Source organism: Pelophylax lessonae, assembly GCF_965119305.1.
Source record: "Pelophylax lessonae genome assembly, chromosome: 5".
Classification (NCBI taxonomy): domain Eukaryota; kingdom Metazoa; phylum Chordata; class Amphibia; order Anura; family Ranidae; genus Pelophylax; species Pelophylax lessonae.
This window is the reverse complement of record NC_138772.1, coordinates 336,828,866-336,848,364: the sequence shown is the minus strand read 5'-3', so window position 1 is coordinate 336,848,364 and position 19,499 is coordinate 336,828,866.

Here is a 19,499-nt window from a genome sequence, read left to right as displayed (position 1 = left end):
CAATCTACAGCAATCTACAATCTACAGCATTTTAGGCAAATTAGTTTAGTTTAAAGGTATACTCCTTTAACTCACTTCAAGGACAGAGCCTACTTTCTGAGTGACTGTGATTTTCAAACTGGGAGTTGTCTTATGAAGTTAGTTGTTCTGCGTTTTAAATGCCTACCACTAGAATTGTTTTCTGAATATCTCTGACTACAAGCCTGCACCAATACACGCTAAAAGCTTCCAGGTCTTAAGTATCACCCTTTATAGTCCCAGGGAGTTTGAACAAACAGAATCTTGTCACAACAGCCTTCAGTTACACCAGGAAGCATTCTGAAAAGCCTGCTCATTCATGGTAAAATGGAATATATAAACTGAGTATAAATTAAATTTATTAAGTTTAAGTTGAGTTTAGTGCCTCTGTTTAACCACCTTTTACCAAGCTTTAACTGAAAACATTGGACACAGCTGATCACAGATCGCGGTAGTGGGCCAATCACAGCAGCCCTTTACCATGTGATCAGCTGTGTCCAATCGCAGCTGATTACAATGTAAACAGACTTGTCGGTTATCGACAAGTGTGACAGGGGGCATGTACACAGATAATAAGGGCACTGATTATCAGTTCCCTAATTATAAGTGTAGCCCCATCAGTGCCAACCATTGCTCATCAGTGCTGCCTAGCAGTGCCCCTCAGTGCAGCCCATCAGTGCCTCCTCATCAGTGCCCATCAGTATTGCCTACCAGTATTGCCTACCAGTGCCAATCAGTGACCATCAGTGCTGCTTATCAGTGCAGCCTCATGAGTGCCCTCTCATCAGTGCCGCTTCATCACATGCCATCAGTCCTGCCCCATCAGTGCAGCCTCATCAGTGCACATCAGTGAAGGAGAAAAATTACCTGTTTGCAAATTTTAACAGAAACTATTAAAAAAACTGTTTTTATTTATTTTTTTCAAAATATTCTGTCTTTGTTTCATTTATTTAGCACAAAAAACAGTGGTGATTAAAAATCACCAAAATGAAAGAAAATACCACCAAAAGAAAGCTCTATATTTGTGAAAAAATGATAAAAATGTCATATCGGTACAGTGTTACATGACCATGCAACTGTCATTCAAAGTGTCAGGGCACTATAACGCTAAACATTATCCTGGTCAGGAAGGGGGTGAAAGGGCCCAATATTGAAGTGACAAAAAATTGTCATTTTTCCAGAAAGTCATGGGACAGGAAGTACAAAATACATTTCAGCTATCATGTGAATAAAGCTTGCAAAGTAATATGACCTTTGACCTTAAATGGAGATCCTCCTGCGAACCTGAACAGGTTCATCACTGCTATACCTGCAAGGAGTCTTCTGTGTGCATCCCCCTTTCTGGCCACAGTTCTACAATATTTAACTGGCTTACATAAGTTATGTGCCATGTTCTACAATCAGTGTCACCTAATAGGATAGCAAGACTTTAATTGCCATCCACACATCATCTATTGTAATCAGGGCCGCCATCAGGGGGGTACAGCCCATACACATGTAGGGGGCCCGGGCATCCCGAGGGGCCCCAAAGAAGGTAGGGTTGCCACCTGTCCTCGTAATACCATTCAATTGTAAGCTCCGCCATTCTCCGCAGACTGGCACTATGTGGGGAGTCCTGCCCCTCACTAGCCCTCACACACAGCTGTAGGCCCCACCCTCCCCTGTTCTCCAGCTGTTCACTCCTTGACAGGAGGAGCGGCATTTACTAGAACCGTTCACCTTTATTTTCCTGGGATAGAGGAGATGGGACTGGAGGAGGAGGACATGGGATGCAGGAGGACATGGGACTGGAGGAGGATGACGACATGGTAGGCGGGCCCTGGGGAATGTTGGTGGTCAGGCCCAAGGTGGAGGGGGGGGGGGCAGGCCTAAAACTGTATAAGGGGCCTCAAAATTTCTGGTGGCTACCCTGATTGTAATGGGGAAACACCAACAAATCACTTGCCACTGGGATACCAAATATCCTTAAATTGTATCTATACTCATAACTTTTTTTAAATTTTAGATAGAACTGGAAAAGTTTAGAACAAGGTCATGTTGTACTGCTATCTGAGGCTCTGTTAGAGAGATTTCTGTTATGTGGACAGCCCTTAGGCCCCCTTCCACACGGGGTGGACACCACCAGCAATCTGCCTGCTCAGCAGGGAATCTGTCCGCTGATCCCCACTGAGCAGGCAGATAGCTGGTCCGTGCCCGATCCACTTATGCAGAGAGGACACAGACCTTGCTGCCTCCAACCTCTCAAGTCTCCCTATTTATCAGTAAGGAAACCCAAAACACATTACCAACCAGTACACAGAAGACAGGAGCAGGCAGGACCCACATTCATTTTTACAGGAAAAGTTGATATATGCATATCATTTCAACGGTCTATATTTCTTGATCTATTAATTGTTTTGACATATGGTTTTTATGACAGCTAACATTTGCTAAATCATTTATCATATGTTTGAGAATTCACCAAGATTGTGACAGGTTAACTAGTCTATTGCCATAGTACATTATTTCTTATAATACTTTAACACTGACAGTAACACTTCATAAATAGGCTGATGAACACATTTAATTATGCCCATGGATACATATATCTAAACCCTGCATTTTAAGCATTTTATTTTTTTTGAATAGGCCGTTATAAACAAAAAAAGTGCGACAATTTTGAAATAAAATAAAAAAAACGTTTTACATTTTGCTATATAAATCCCCCCCCCCCCCCCCAAATGTAAAAATCAATTTTTTTCATAAATTTTGGCCAATTTGTATTCTGCTACATATTTTTGGTAAAATAAAATCCCAATCTCGTATAACTGCGGCGGCTGATTGGCAAGTGGTTAAAGTATATGTATACCCTCACCTTGTAAAACAACCCATTCACTTTAAACACTACAGCTCTGGAAGATTTACCCCCCTTTTCCCCACCAGGCCATTTTTTGAGATACGGCACTGCAATACTTTAACTGACAATTGCGCTGTCGTGCAACGCTGTACCAAAATAAAATGTATGTCCTTTTTTTCCCACAAATAGAGCATTCCGGTGGTATTTGATTCCCTCTGAATTTTTTATTTTTTGTGCTATAAACAAAAACGACCAACAATTTTGAAAAAACATTTTTTTACTTGCTGCTATAAAACATATTCCATAAGAAAAAGTAAAAATCAGGTCCTTCATCAATTTAGGCCCATATGTATTCTGCTACATATTTTGGATTAAAAAAATCCCAATAAGTGTATATTGATTGGTTTGCGCAAAAGTTAAAGCATCTACAATCTATGGGATATATTTATGGAATTTTTTTTTTTTTATTTTTAATAGTAATGGCGGTGATCAGCGACTTATAGCAGGACTGCGATATTGCGGCAGACAAATTAGACACTAACTGACACTTTGGCACTAATACAGGACCAGTGGCACTAATACAGTGATTAGTGTTAAACATATGAACTGTCACTGCACTAATGACACTGGCTGGGAAGGGGTTAACATCAGGGGCGATCAAGGGGTTAACTGTGAGGCTAGCACGGGATTTGCTGTAGTGAGGGAGGTGCTTGTACTAGGGGAAGGCATTGATCCATGTCCTTGCTTTGCAAGAACACAGGATCAATGTCTTCCTTTATACAGAACAGTGATCTGCCATATTTACATAGGCAGATCACCATTATGCCTGTGTCCTGAACGATCAGCGGGTGCCGCGGACATCGGTCCACGGGACCCCCTGATCAGCTTTCGCTGTGTAGAATTACAGCGGGAGCGATCCTCTGGCAGCACGCATTCACGCCTGATACCCGCAAATGCAGGATTACGTTTACTGTATATACATGATCCTGTGCAGCGCGGCCACCCTGTAGCAGTAAAACTGTTATAAAGCAGTCGGCAAGTGGTTAAAATAGAGCTGTATAAGGGTCTTAGAGAGCTAGGAGAGGAGAAACAGCAGAACGCTGGTCTTCCCAGAGAATGACTGAGTAGGGAGATGTGTCAGCACCAGTCTGATCATTGTAGGAGAGCAGGTTGAGTTCTTAGTACAGCTAGAAAACTGACCATGCTGAGTTCTCCTGCCTAGTTTAGTCAGTCTCTGATAGGAAAACAGAGGGACTGGCAGGAATACCAGATATTTCACACAAAGGAAGCACAAAGAGAACAGGATACATTTTCATTCAAGTACATGGTACAGCAGGCACATATCAGGAATATGAAATTCTGGGTTGACATAATCTTTAGCATATATGTAAAATCTGACAATGATCTTTTATATTCACCCTTTTTGGTGCTTTTTAATGCACACCAATGCACTAAGGTAACCCCTATTCATATATGTGTTGCAGCACATCTCAATGGACTGAAAAACACAATACTGTGCTTTGTGTGGTGTTGCATTGGAAAAGTAGTGCTTGTCCTCTTTTTACTCTACTTTAGCAAGTTAGTGTGGCGTACGATAAAACATGTTTATTTCCTCCCTGCAAGAGACTGCCTTGGTGCGAATGAGCTACAGGTCTAAACAAACTTAATGCATGCCACCTAAAATCATCTAACTTTATTGGCCCTGTGCCTGCGTGAGTTTCCTCCGGGTACTCCGGTTTCCTCCCACACTCCAAAGACATGCTTGTAGGTTAATTGGCTCCTGTCTAAACTGGCCCTACTATGTGTATGTATGAATGTGAGTTAGGGACCTTAGATTGTAAGCTCCTTGAGGGCAGGAACTGATATAAATGTACAATATAAATGTAAAGTGCTGTATAAATTGATGGTGCTATATAAGTACCTGTAATAAATAAATAAATAAACGAGCAGCAAGCTAACAAAATAAAGACATTCAAATAAAATTGCTTTAATAATCAAAACCCGATGAGACTCATAAACAAAGATAAAATACAGCCAACCCACCACAATTATTGATGTAATTCAGTTTGGATGATTCAGCAGGCAATATGATGCCTTTGCTTAATTAAGGATTAATTTGAAATGTTTTCATACAGCCAACAGTAATGCATACAGATAATGCCAGTGGAGTTGCTCATGTTTGCTAGTACCAACACTTTATGAATACAAATTATTTTTGGTTTATGTATATTGGTATAAGAAAAATGTGCTACTTACACAGCTGTGCACACTTTTCACAACTGTAAACTTAGTCTAAAGAGGTTATGATGTCAGATTTCACATAAGGCCTTGCTGTTATATTAGGAACAATGAAATAATAGCTCACAGATGTGCAACTTGCAAAATTCCATTGAATTCAGAGTTTGTGTCATTCCGTTAGTCATCAAATACTCCCTAAAGCCATAGGTAGGGCAAAAAACCAAAAGTCGAAAAAATTATTCATGTACTAAATTTGGAATGCAGTTGTTATCATACTGAGGACAATTAGATCTTTCTGATCTTTATTTCTGGAGCATTCTCCAGCAGATAGAGAAAGACAATGCAAAGTCATGGGCTATGAATATTTTACAATGGCTAATCACTAGGGAAGCTATTGCCAGTACCGTGAGTTGAGGGAATGAGTTTGAATATTCAGGTAGTCCTTTTTGCCTCCAAGACTTTGACTGGAGAGAATGTTGATTTTAGGGACCCAGTCCACATCTTCCATGCTTCATCTGCATTGGAGGTCAATTATGTTGCTGCTCTTGCCTGCTTCCTGGAGGGGGGCCTCAGCAGCTTCAGGATGGGAATGAAAATGCAGTGTGAGTCATAGTACTCACTCTGCATGTATGGGGACATGGTAGGACAACAAAAGGTCATAAGGTCCGCTATAGTAGTTATGGATTGGCTAAATAAGCATGAGTTAGGGATTGGTCAGTTTAGGGAAGGAAAATGATTGGTCAGTTAGAAAGAAGAACTTACCGTTAATTGGTTAAAATTGCAAAATTTATCACCTTGAAGCTGACTGATCCCCTATAAAAATAGATAAGGTCTCATCTCCTGTAGAAAGATAGTTTGGAATCCACGAAGGACAGTGTGTAGTTACATGCATTTATATCTCTTCAAACATATTGGCTATGCAGATCTAAACATCTTCGATCCAAGTTGTTTCCTAAAGAGATATGTTGTACCTTTAACTGATAAACGATTATCTAAATTGATTCTGTATATCTACGTGTTTTTCCTTTCACCCCCCCTCCCCCCATCCTCCAACATGTGTATTAAGTTTTATCAACCTTTGTTAATAACTTCAAAAGTTTATGTACTGCAATGCGTGTTACGTTTGACTTCGATGAATGTTGATCATCGCTGTATCTTGTGCACTTATTTTAAATTAAATAAAACTTTTATTGGAAAAAAATAGATAAGGTAGTCAATATTTTGGCAGTTAGCAGGAGCAGAGCAGGAATTTGTCCCGCCCTCCCGCCCAGTAATTGGTGTTAGTTGTTGTGAGCTTTGGGTAATGTGTTATTAAAATATTGTCAAAGTTGGGTAACTTGAGCTTCATGGCTAAGTTACAGTGGTTATATATATATAATTATATATATATATATATATATATATATATATATAGGATATATATTTGTTTGCTAGTTCAAGCTCTAGGGCTGAACTAGTTTATGTATGTTGTTATGTTAATTTAATAAAAGGCCTCGACCATATCATACCATATATATGCAAGTCTGAGTGTCATTTAATTATTATTAATAATTATATAGATAAGTAAAATTTTTTGGAGTTCCGCCTATGTCACCATGAGAAATTGGAAAATGTTAGTCATTGCTGGTTTCAGCTTAAAGGCGCACATAAATGATTTGCTAGTGAGAGAAAATTAAATAACTTCTGTTTGAGCAGGTGAATTTGTGTCCCCCTCTTCCCTGGACAGTGTGGCTGTTGGTCATTCAGTCACCACTGGTGAGGTGAGTCATTAACCACTTGCCGACTGCCTAATGACAATTTACGTAGGCAGTCAGCCCCTCGCAGGCAAAGTGACGTAGTACTACGTCGCTAGCCTGTGAGGCTCTAGGGAGTGAGCGCGCGCCACTGGAGGCGCGCTCCTGCTCGCTCATGGACCCCCCCCCCCGCGCGTGTGAGCGGCGGACCAGATGTCCGCCGGTCACTCGCGATCGTCGGTTACACCGGGAGAAAGGCAGGCGGCTAATGTAAACAAAGCCACCTGTCTTTCTCCCCTGTGTAACAGCAGAGATCATACGGTCCTGCTATGTAGGACCGTAGATCTCTGCTGTTACATGAAAAGCCACATCCAATCAGTTAGAGGCACGCCCCTAGGGACACACTTAACCCCTCCTTCTCCAAAAAAGTTAACACCTTCCCTGCCAGTGTCATTTTTACAGTAACAGTGCATATGTATAGCACTGGTTACTGTAGTAATGTCACTGGTACCCCCAAAAGTGTCAAAAATGTCAGCCAAGGGTCCGATCTCTCTGCCGCAATGTCGCAGTCCCGCAAAAAAAAATCGCAGATCGCCGCCATTACTCGTTAAAAAAAAAAACAATAAAAATGACAAAAATCTTTCCCTTAGTTAGTAAATGCAATTAGTTAGTAAATGCAATAACGTTTGTGCAAACCAATCAAAATACGCTTTTTGTGATTTTTTTTGCCAAACATATGTAGCAGAAAAAAATTGGCCTAAAATGTTAAAAAAATTAGATTTTACATTTTTTTTTGGGGGGGGGGGGGGGATTTCATATAAAAAATTTAGAAAAATATTGTTATTTTTGCAAAATTGTCGCTCTTTTTTTTGTTTATAGCACATGATCAAAAAATCGCACAGGTGATCAAATACAACCAAAAGAAAGCTCTGTTTGTGGGAAAAAAAGGACGTCAATTTCATTTGGGTACAGCATCGCACGACCGCGCAATTGTCCGCAAAAGTCACGCAGTGCCAAATCGCAAAATAGGCCCTGGTCAGGAAGGGGGTAAAATCTTCCGGGGCTTAAGTGGTTAAATCAGTAGTAAACCGCCGTGTGTGTTTTTTTTTTTTTTTCTTTTTTCTGGAACCTGCAAGGTAAAGCCATAATGTGAAACTTACCTTAGAACGAAGCTCTTCCAGCTGTCACTGCTTACAAGGTTTCCATTTTCACCCGTCTTCTTTGGTTCGTGGGCTCTGGCTGTGTGAGTGGCTGGAGCCGCGATGACGCCAATCCTGCGCACAGCCGCTTTTTACTGCACACGACTCTGAAGGAAGGACCCAGTTGACCATACCTATAGAACGCACGTGCTGGTGACGTAACCAGCAGCATATGCAATAAATATCTTCTAAATGGTATACGTTTAGGAGATATTTACAGTACCTATAAGTAACCCTTATTATAGACTTACCCATAGGTACAAATTATGCATGGGAGTTTACTCCCACTTTAAGTACTTTGGAAGGCTAGGAGAGCTAGCCTACATGGCTCATTAAACTCAGCAGCTCCTTAGAGTGGAGCTTTAGTCATAAAACTAAGTCTTGCTAGATCACTTTAGGATGGCCCCTTTTGCAGGTATAGCTATGTAAAACATTATAAATAAATAAGTGTCTATACTGTTTAAAATCCAGTAATACACTGTCTCATCCTGCTCTGCACATGCTCAGTTGTTCTCTATTTTTAGGCACTGTGTCAAACTTGTAAAGGCCGATCTGCTGACAGCCTAAAGATTTACTGCATTTCAATGGTTCTGGGCTTCAGCAAAATGGCAGCCTCCAGCAGGAAGAAACAGGAGCAATGCTGGAGACAATTTACAGCACACACTCATTTTGGTAGCATAATTATTATTGTGGAATGTATGTTCCTTGCTAAAAAAAAACATTATGCTTATCAATTTGGTTTAGGTAAAATTCCACTTTAAGGGCTCATTTACTTTAGGATAAAGGTGGAAAAACACTGAATGAGTAAAATAAGATCAGTGTCATTTTAAAGCCCTGACCTAGATTATATCTGTTGTTCACAACTTAGATCTTTCCTAAGATCACTACATCCTGCATATCAAACTATTCAAGCTCTCACACCTTTTGAGAAACTTTGTGAAGAAGCTGTCCCTGTTAGAAATGCATTATCACAATCTTATTCCATGGTAATTTCTGAAGAACATCAAAAACAACCTAATTTATTAATTAAATGGGAGAAAAACCCAGGCAGAACATTCTCCTAAACCCAAAAAGCCAAAATTCTCTTTTTACTTGATGTTAATTTAACCTGTTTTTGTTCCTATATATCTTTGAAAAAAAAAAAGAATTTAAACAATATAAACAAAAAATGAGACATTTGATCCAGGGTGAAAACAGAGGAGAATCTTAGCTAATAATTCTGCCTACTAGTAAATAAAGACAATTAGATATAATATCTGTATTATCTTACAGCCATGTCTTATATCACATTGGTAAAGCCAACCTTTGAGCACCAGTCTTCATGTAAAGGTCAGTGTGGAATCAGTATTTCCAGTTAAAAACAAACAAAATAAAGTATAGAATTTAGGATATACAAGCCTGATTCCAAAATGGGACACTGTACAAATTGTGAATAAAAACCGAATGCAATGATGTGGAAGTTTCAAATTTCAATATCTTTTTCGGAATACAACATAGATGACATATCAAATGTTTAAACTGAGAAAATGTATAGTTTTAAGGGAAAAATAAGTTGACTTTAAATTTCATGGCATCAACACATCTCAAAAAAGTTGGGACAAGGCCATGTTTACCCCTGTGTGGTATCCCCTCTTATTTTTATAATAGTCTGAAAACATCTGGGGACTGAGGAGACAAGTTGTTCAAGTTTAGGAATAGAAATTTTGTCCCATTTTTGTCCAATACAGGCTTCTATTTGCTCAACTGTCTTAGGTCTTCTTTGTCGCATCCTCTTCTTTATGATGCGCCAAATGTTTTCTATGGCTGAAAGATCTGGACTGCAGGCTGGCCATTTTAGTACTCAGATCCTTCTTCTACGCAGCCATGGTATTGTAATTGATGCAGTATGTGGTCTGGCATTGTCATGTTGGAAAATGCAAGGTCTTCCCTGAAAGAGACAACGTCTGGATGGGTGCATATGTCGTTCTAGAACTTGGATATACCTTTCAGCATTGATGGTGCCTTTCCAGATATGTAAGCTGCCCATGCCACATGCACTCATGCAACCCCATACCATCAGAGATGCAGGCCTCTGAACTGAGCGCTGATAACAACTTGGGTTGTCCTTGTCCTCTAGTCCGGATGACATGGCATCCCAATTTTCCAAAAAGAACTTCAAATTTTGATTGGTCTGACCACAGAACAGTTTTCCATTTTGCCACAGTCCATTTTAAATGAGCCTTGGCCCAGAGAAAACGCCTGCGCTTCTGGATCATGTTTAGATATGGCTTCTTTTTTGGCCTATAGAGTTATAGCCGGCAACGGTGAAAGGCATGGTGGATTGTGTTCACCAACAATGTTTTCTGGAAGTATTCCTGAGCCCGTGCTGTGATTTCCATTACAGTAGCATTCCTGTATCTTCAAACTCTTTGCAAACTCCTTTCTGATATTGCTACACTATTTTTCACCATTGGGGGAATTGGTGATCCTCTGCACATCTTGACTTCTGAGAGACACTGCCACTCTGAGAGGCTCTTTTTATACCCAATCATGTTGCCAATTGACCTAAAAAGGTGCAAATTGGTCCTCCAGCTGTTCCTTATATATACATTTAACTTTTCCGCCGTCTTATTGCTACCTGTCCCAACTTTTTTGTAACGTGTAGCTCTCATGAAATCACTTTCAACATTTGATATGTTATCTATATTATATTGTGAAATATAAGTTTATGAGATTTGTAAATTAGTCCATTCCTTTTTTTACTCACAATTTGTACAGAGTCCCACCTTTTTTGGAAATGGGTTGTATAATTAAATAACCAAAACAATACATTTATCATAAGGCTACATTTTCATTGCCTACAAATATGCATATTACCAGTGTTTCCTAAACTTTATACCACCATTAAAACCTCTACAATGTCTGAATGCCACCTGTATTATTAAAAATGACTACCTGTATCATCTATGTACAATGCCAGCATCCAGCTAAGATACTGTTTTCTTCAGAATTAAAACAGAACTAAACTTTGTCACTCAACATTAACTACTTTTAATCCCTATGCTGATAACTTTGGTAAATAGGAACGTATAATATATTATAATTTGCACATTTTTGCATTTGCTTCTAGTTTTCTGGCCTAGGTCAAAATTATGTCATACATCCAAGAAGTCATTATGACCATTGTATTTCTTCCATCCGGAGTAGGGAAGGAGGGGCTTTCTCAGCTAAGCACGCTATCCTGCCTGCATGCCTGAGCTAAGGAAGGATGGATTCTAGGATGGAAATGCTATATGAATCGTCTGCCCTTACTCAAGAAGAAACAAAAGTGAAAGTGAAAATAAACAAAATTGACCCGCCCTCGCTTATCAACAAAAATCCCCAAATTATTCCACAAAAGAAATACTCAAAGCAAATTATACAGTGTGATGTATAAATAATCAAGTAATGAAGGAAGCAGCTATCACCTAAAAATGCACTCACTAACCAGTGCAAAAATGCAATAACAAATCTGTTTGTCTCCTCAATAGTGCAGCCTTAACTTACAATTCAGATCAATAATAATATACTGTATATACATAAATAATAAACAACTCTAAAGAATATATGCTAGTGTGTATTGGTGTTCAAAAGACACACACTGACCTAGGTCAGTGAATCAGCGCTCACTGGACCATTTTGGAGGAGACCACATGACCAGTGGTAACACAGATGAATCACCAATATAAAAAAAATAAAAAAAAAATAAAACTAAAATGAATATAAATGGATAAATGAATAAATTAAATTGGGTAACAATGAAAATATTGAAAATATTGCAGGGCAAACAAGATACAAGAACCTCAAGTGTGTAGAAGTCCTAATCAATCATGCGATGATCCCGGATGGATCCTTGCTGATGAAAGAGTACAAAAAGTCCAAATCAGGGTACTGGGGTGAAGATTGGACAGGCAGCTCCTCAAGAGGTAGGGATACCCTCCAAACATGTAACAGAGAAAAGAAACAAGGGCGCCAAGTCATAAAGGTAGATGAACAGCTGTGTAATTTAATATAGTAACTTACATGTTAAAAACAGGTATTCCAATGGACTATATTAAATTACACAGCTGTTCATCTACCTTTATGACTTGGCGCCCTTGTTTCTTTGCTCTGTATTGGTGTTCAATTATTACACATATAAATAAAATAAAAAATATATAGTAATCAAGAAGTCCATATAATAAAAATATATATAATAATAATAGAAGTCCCATACACCACCCAGTGAATGTGCAATTCCGTGCGAGTATACAAATCTCTTCTCGAAAGATGATGTTCACCTTAAAACCCCACAATGCCCTTCAACCCACATCATGGGTGTCCTCTCACCTTCTCACCTTCCTGCAGAGAAGGTGGGAGGACACCAATGAGGTGGGCTGAAGGGCACTGTGGTGGGAATTAAGGTGAAGATCATCTTTTGAGAACAGATTTGTATACTCGTCTAGGATTGAACATTTACTGGAAGGTGTATGGGACTTCCATATGAACTTGCTCAAGAAGGCCATGGTTCGAAATGCAAAAAAAGTGATTTCTCAAAAAAATAAAGCACAGAGACATAAATGGATGGATGAGTTTGCTTTAACCACTTCCCTACTGAGCACTTTTACCCTCTTCCTGCCCAGGCCAATTTTCAGCTTTCAGCGCTGTCACACTTTGAATGACAGTTGCCCAATCAGACAACACTGTATTCATAGGACATTTTTATCATTTTTTCACACAAATTGAGCTTTCTTTTGGTGGTATTTAATCCTCACTGGGTTTTTTATTTTTTGCAAACAGATAATTTTTCTCTTTCTTTGATGTGCACTGATGAGGCTGCACTGATGAGCACTAATAGGCTGCACTGATGAGATGGCACTGATGGGCACTGATAGGTGGTACTTATGGGCACTGATAGGTGGCAATGATGGGCACTGATGAGGCAGCACTGGTGGGCAATGATGAGAAGGCACTGATGAGGCTGCACTGATAGGCGGCACTGATGGGCACTGATAGGCGGCACTGGTGGGTGGCACTGATAGATAGCACTGATGAGCAATGCTAGGTGACACTGATGGGCACTAATTCAGCAGTCACTGGTAGGCAGCACTGATGGACACTGATAGGCAGCATTGATAGGTGCCACTGATTAGGAGGCATTGATGGGCACCGATTGGTAGCACTGATTGACAGCACTGGTGGGCACTGTTGGGACTGCACTGATAATCAGGACACTGATAATCAGTGCCTTGATTATCAATGACAATGTCCCTTTAACACAAGTCAGTTATTAGCTCTCTTCTTCTCTCCACATGCTGACAGCATGAGGAAAGAAAAGCTGATATCTGGCTCGTGTTTACAGCTGTGATCAGATGTCACTGGACACAGCTGATCACATAGTAAAGAGCTGCTGTGATTGGCCCTTTACCCTGATCTGTGGTCAGTTGAGGCCGAAGGCATGAAGTGGTTAAATATTGAAAAAAAAAATTAGATAAGGTTTTTAGTTTGTGGTGCTCAGATGCAATTTTAATTACGCTTTAACACTAGAACATACAGTATAGAAAGTGTTATTTTACACATAGGTAGAACTATTGCTTTTCTATAGACCAACTTTCTGGACATACTGTCCATTTAAAAACAAGAAGACTTTTAGGGTGCATGTATGATATGATCAGCGAACCTACAAAAGACCAAATATTTATATACATATACTGTGACAAGGCGGCCCTTAGGCAGATCGCCGTTCTGACAGTAAGGAAGACCTTGTGTTTCTGCTAAGCAGGAACATAGATATCTGTCTTCCTTAAGTTAAACAATCCCCCACACAGTAAGAAAATACTCCCAGGGAACACATTTAACCCTTTGATCTCCTCTGATGGTTTTCTAGTAATGGTGCCGATCAGTGATTTATAGCGGGACTGAAATATTGCGGTGGTCAGTTATACACTAACTGACACTTTTGACACTTTTTAGGAACCAGTGACACTAATACAGTGATCAGTGCTAAAAATATGCACTGCCACTGTACTAATGACACTGGCTGGGAAGGGGTTAACATCAGAGTCGATCAAAGGGTTAACTGTGTGCATAGCCAGGGTTTTTTACAGTATGGGAGGTGCTTTTACTAGGGGAAGGCATGGATCCATGTCCATGCTTTTCAGGAACCCAGGATCCATGCCTTCCCTACTGACAGAGCGGTGATCTGCCTTGTTTAGGAAGACCACCGTTCTGCCTTTATGCTGGATGATTGGTGGGTGCCAGCGGACATGCATGTATGCCCCCAACCCGGGAGTGTTGGATTGCGTACTAGGTACTTTATCTGGCACGGCAGTGCCACCTTGCCGCAATATATTTAAGTTATATGGTCGGCAAGTGGTTAACAAGAGATTGATAGGTAAAACATAGCGGTTTGTCTGCTTAACAGAAAAGCTTCAGTTGTTTAGTTAAGGTATCCTGTGTGACTCACAGTGATGCTGCTGCTGTGATTGGCTCCTCTGTACCCAGGCAACCTTGGAAGGTTCTGGGTGAACAGAAGTGACCCATGTAAATCAGCAGCATGAACATGAATGCCTTCCCAGCCAATTACAGGGAGTGGTGCCCATGAGCATGCTGGGTGCTGGCATTTTTATTTAGTGGGCACATGGGATCTGGGTCTTCCTCCAGAGAGGAGAGATCAAGTTGGTGAGGGAGCCTGTCGCCTTTCCCCAGCACAGGCTGCTATGCGGCCTCAGGTAGACGACCTGAGGGCCTAAACAGTAAATGCTAAAACCCAGCTGAGAGCTGACTAAGAGAGGATGTCCATGGATTCTGTCTGGTATCGCAGAGGAAGGTGACCTGCCACCAGGGCCTTGTGAGTACAGACCCCCTAAAGGGATCCTAGAGACTGGTATTGCTGAATCCCCTTCTGGGTGCTAGAAGTCAGCTGCTGGGTGTAGCCTAGCTCCTTCTACTAAAAAAGGGACTTTGCTCCATTCTGTACAGTCTGCTATACTATTCTACCTCAAGTGTGAATAGTTTATTTGGAGTATCCCACTATACCCCCTTCTCCGATTTAAGTTCCTAAACCAAAATAAAACAACAAAAAAAAAACTACAACTCCTTGACTGGTCATTGGAGTAATGAGTGGAAGTTGTGCACCTGGATGTGGGAAATTCTGTGTGCCAGGCAGTGGGACTGAAATAGGGGAAGACACCGGGAAAATACTAGCGGCTTCTACGGGTGTAGCGCTACATATATATATGCATGCAGTTTTTAGGCACACATTTGGAGCCAAACTTTTTGCAGATGAACTCTGCTTCCTGTAGACATCTTATCCTGCTTGAGGTAGCAGAACTGTGAAATTCTTTGCTCCAAACTTCTGCCATCTACTCTACTGGAAAATACATTGTTCTTTTTTTTTTTTTTTTAAGTCCTATGAATCTCACAGTAGCTGAATTTGATACTTTTTTTTAGTCATGCAGGAACCTTTAGTTGTATTTTAACTTTAATACTGAGATATGTGCAGCAGTTGTGAGTGAACTCCTTCAGATTTTTCAAATGGAGTCAACTCCAAGAGAGATCAGCGATTTCTTCAGAGTTTTGAGGAACTCTGAGGACATCACCGGAAGTGACGAAACGCGTCAGTTTGGACCGCATAACGTCATCACGCTACCCTAGTTGAACTCAAGTCGGAAGTTAGCCGTTATTCCGCGAGGAGGACGTGCGGCCCGCACCGCTGACCACCAGGGATAGTGTGCTTATGATTTTACTTTGTCTGAACCCGATGGATGGGTAATAAAATCTTTATTAAGACTTTATCACGCTATTTGGAGCTTTTCTTCTTCCCTTTCATTATCTTTGAATACTACACTCCGGAATCCAGAGGAGCCATTATTAGTCCGCAGGACCGTTTAAAAAGAGAAAGCCACTTGGCCTAGAGGGCAACCAAAGCCTGAATGGTCTTAGTGTCATACGACACATAGGACCCACGTTATCTGGTAAGTGACCCATCTTATTCACTTTTGGAACAAGCAATCCATACTTTGAACAATCAAGCCAGAGCACTTGCACTTTTTGTGGATAACCACTTATTGAGGACATTAATTGCCTGAGCATAATTACCATTTATTGTTGGACTTTTATATATAATAATTTTTCCCTTTTATAGATCGTTGTTGTTTGATGGTATTTATTATAGACACAGTCACCTATGCATATGATCCACAGTTACGTTTTATGATTTTTAATACATAATCATATTTAATTTTATGCTACTTAAATACGTTTTTAACAATCAAGTGTTATTTATGGAGACACATCGGCACTTTACAAGCACAGGTTAAATTTTATTGGTAATTTAAATTCTTAGGATCCTATTTGTTAATTTAATAGCAAGCGCTGTATTTGGCCTTTTTTAGAAGGACCATTCCTGTGGCAATTTTACTCATTTTTTACAGCAGCTGCTTATCTAGCCTATTTTAATATAATTTTTAAATGTATTATACATTATACATTGCTTTATTATTTCTCATACTTATTGGTCACCCTAAACTTGGCGCAGGGAACATACTTTGTATATATCTTTCTACGAAAAAAGAAACGTACCTTTTTCAAGCCAGTTTTATGAATGGGAGTCACTGGTTGGCTGAGAGTGTCAACTGACTGCTTTCAGACAATCAGAGGCACCACTGGGAGATCGATGCTGAAACACAGACTTTGTGGTTAAACTGTTTGAGAACGGTTTATTCCCATAAGGTAGGACAGCGCTCAGTGACCTCCTGACACCATAAAAATGTAATCTCGATGAAGTTGTTACAGTGCCTAACTGTTCCTTTAACATTTGTAGTCCTAAAACAGTTAGCTATTAATTAATTATTTGTGTTTCGATGGTATCCTTCATGTTGTTACCATGCAGTCTTTTGTGGTTCTGAATCGTTAATTTATATTGTTATTGTTGAACAAAGAAAACAATACAAAATGTGCATTGAAAAGTTTTTTCTCTATCTTATCTTCTTAACATTTGGTAGTCATATCCCCAAAAATTCTAAGTATCTTTTTTTTTTATCTCATGGGTGAAATGTGAGCTATAACGTATATATCCTACAATCATACCATAAACACATACCACATACACCGCATATAAAATTTGAGGAAAATATGCTTATAAAATAGCTTACCATTTGCCAATAAAAAAAAGAATATATATATATATATATATATATATATATATATATATATATATATATATATATATATATGTCCTCGGATTTCATTTTTAAAACCTGGTCACCTTAGTTTAGGAGATCCACTACCACAACATACAATGGTTGAAAACAGAATACAACCTTTCCTTGCACTCCCTGGGGAATCTGTGGCTGTAGAATGAGCCAATTCTCGCACAAGACATTTCATTTCAGAGACCGTGAGCCTGGCAGTGTTCCACCTTCAGTGAGGATAAGTACCATGGGTGGTACGCATACCACACTAGGAAAAACTCATATGCATACTGCATATTACTACTTAATGTTTTTAAATAACATCGCATAAATTAACGCTGACAGTGTCTGCAAATATCAGGGCTGCTTTTATGCCAAGATTGTTTTAAAAGAGCACCTGTGCCAATTTTAACAGTCCATCTCTCAACCTCTTAGTCTGTGTTCTGTTTATCATACCCAAACCTTAGGTGGGGCCAAGTAGAACTGCCACGACTTGCCATATAATAATTGCCAGGTAACTGTAACCTGTAATTAATTGACATAGGAATAAAACATATCAAGACAAGCATGCAATCACAAATAATTATTAACTATTAATAGCATGCTCTCTTAAAATATCTTATTTTCTTAACATGTAAACATGAAAGTGTCCAAATTAAAACAGGGATCAGATGTAAGACTTGTATTTTCAATGATCACTACTAATACCGTACACCTATAAACATGATGCTGTGCTCAGCTGATTTTTATTACAACTCATGCAGCTTCTTGTCTGTGTATAAAAACTCCAAACATTCATACATAACTATTTTAACCACTTCAGCTCCCGAAGGTTCAAATAGAGCTTTCTTTTGGTGGTATTTGATCACCTCTGTGTTTTTTTTTTTTTTTTTTTAGCGCAATAAACAAAAAAAGAGTGACAGTTTTGAAAAAAGAAAAACAATATTTTTTACGTTCTGTTATAAAATATATCCAATAAAAAAAAAGATATAAAAAATTCAAATTTCTTCATCAATTTAGGCCAATATTTATTGTGCTACACGTTTTTGGTAAAGAAAATCCCAATAAGCGTATATCGATTGGTTTATTCAAAACTATGGGATAGATTTTTTTCTTTTATTTTACAAGTAATGGCGGCGATCAATGATTTTTAGCGGGACTGCGACATTGCAAAAGGACAAATCTGACACTGTGTGACACTTTTTGGGGACCAGTGACACAAATACAGTGAAAAAAAGGGCAAAAAAAATTTAATTTGTTCCCTGGGAGTGTTTTCTTACTGTGTGGAGGGTGGTTTAACCACTTCTGGACCTGAAGGTTTTACCCCCTAAATGACCAGGCCATTTTTTGCGATTTAGCACCTTGTTACTTTAACTTACAATTGCGCGGTCATGCGATGCTGTACGCAAATAAAATTGATGTCCTTTTTTCCCCACAAATAGAGCTTTCTCTTGGTGGTATTTGATCACCTCTCTGCTTGCTCTATAAAATAAAAAGCACAACAATTCTGAAAAAAAAACCCAATATTTTTTACTTTCTGCTATATAACATTCCTAATAAAAAGAAAATTAAAAATCAAATTTTTTTTTATCATTTTAGGCCAATATAAGTGTATATTGATTGGTTTGCACAAAAGTTATCATGTCTACAAACTGGGGGAAAGATTTATGTCATTTTCATTTATTTATTTATTTTTGCTAGTAATGGAGGTGATCAGCAATTTTTAGCGGGACTGCGATATTTTGGCGGAAAAATTAGACACCTAACTGCCATTTTTTACACTTTTGGGGGGACCAGTGACATTACTACAGTAATCAGTGCTAAAAATATGCACTGTCACTGTACTAATGACACTTGCAGGGAAGGGTTTACCCAGGTGTGAAATGTGTCCCTATGGGGTGCTTTTTAACTGTGGGGGGGGGGGGGGTTGTATTCACTGAATGAACACAGAGACCTGTGTTACTAAATAAGAGGAACACAGAATCCATAAGAGGAACACAGAATCCCTGTGTTTATTACTTACAGAACAGTGGTCTGCCATGTTTACAACTGCAGACCGCCGTTCTGTTCTGGAGTGATTGCGGGTGCCCAGCGGCAATCGCAGCCACCAGGCACACAGATCCCCCCAACTAGCGGTTCCGCGAAGTGTCAAGCAGTTAGGTCTTTTTGCGGGACAGAGCTGACCTGCCCCGTATATGTACTGCTGGTGGTCGGCAAGTGGTTAACTGAAGGAGGACAGAGATCCATATTTCTGCTTAGCAGAAACACAAGATCTCTGTCTTTC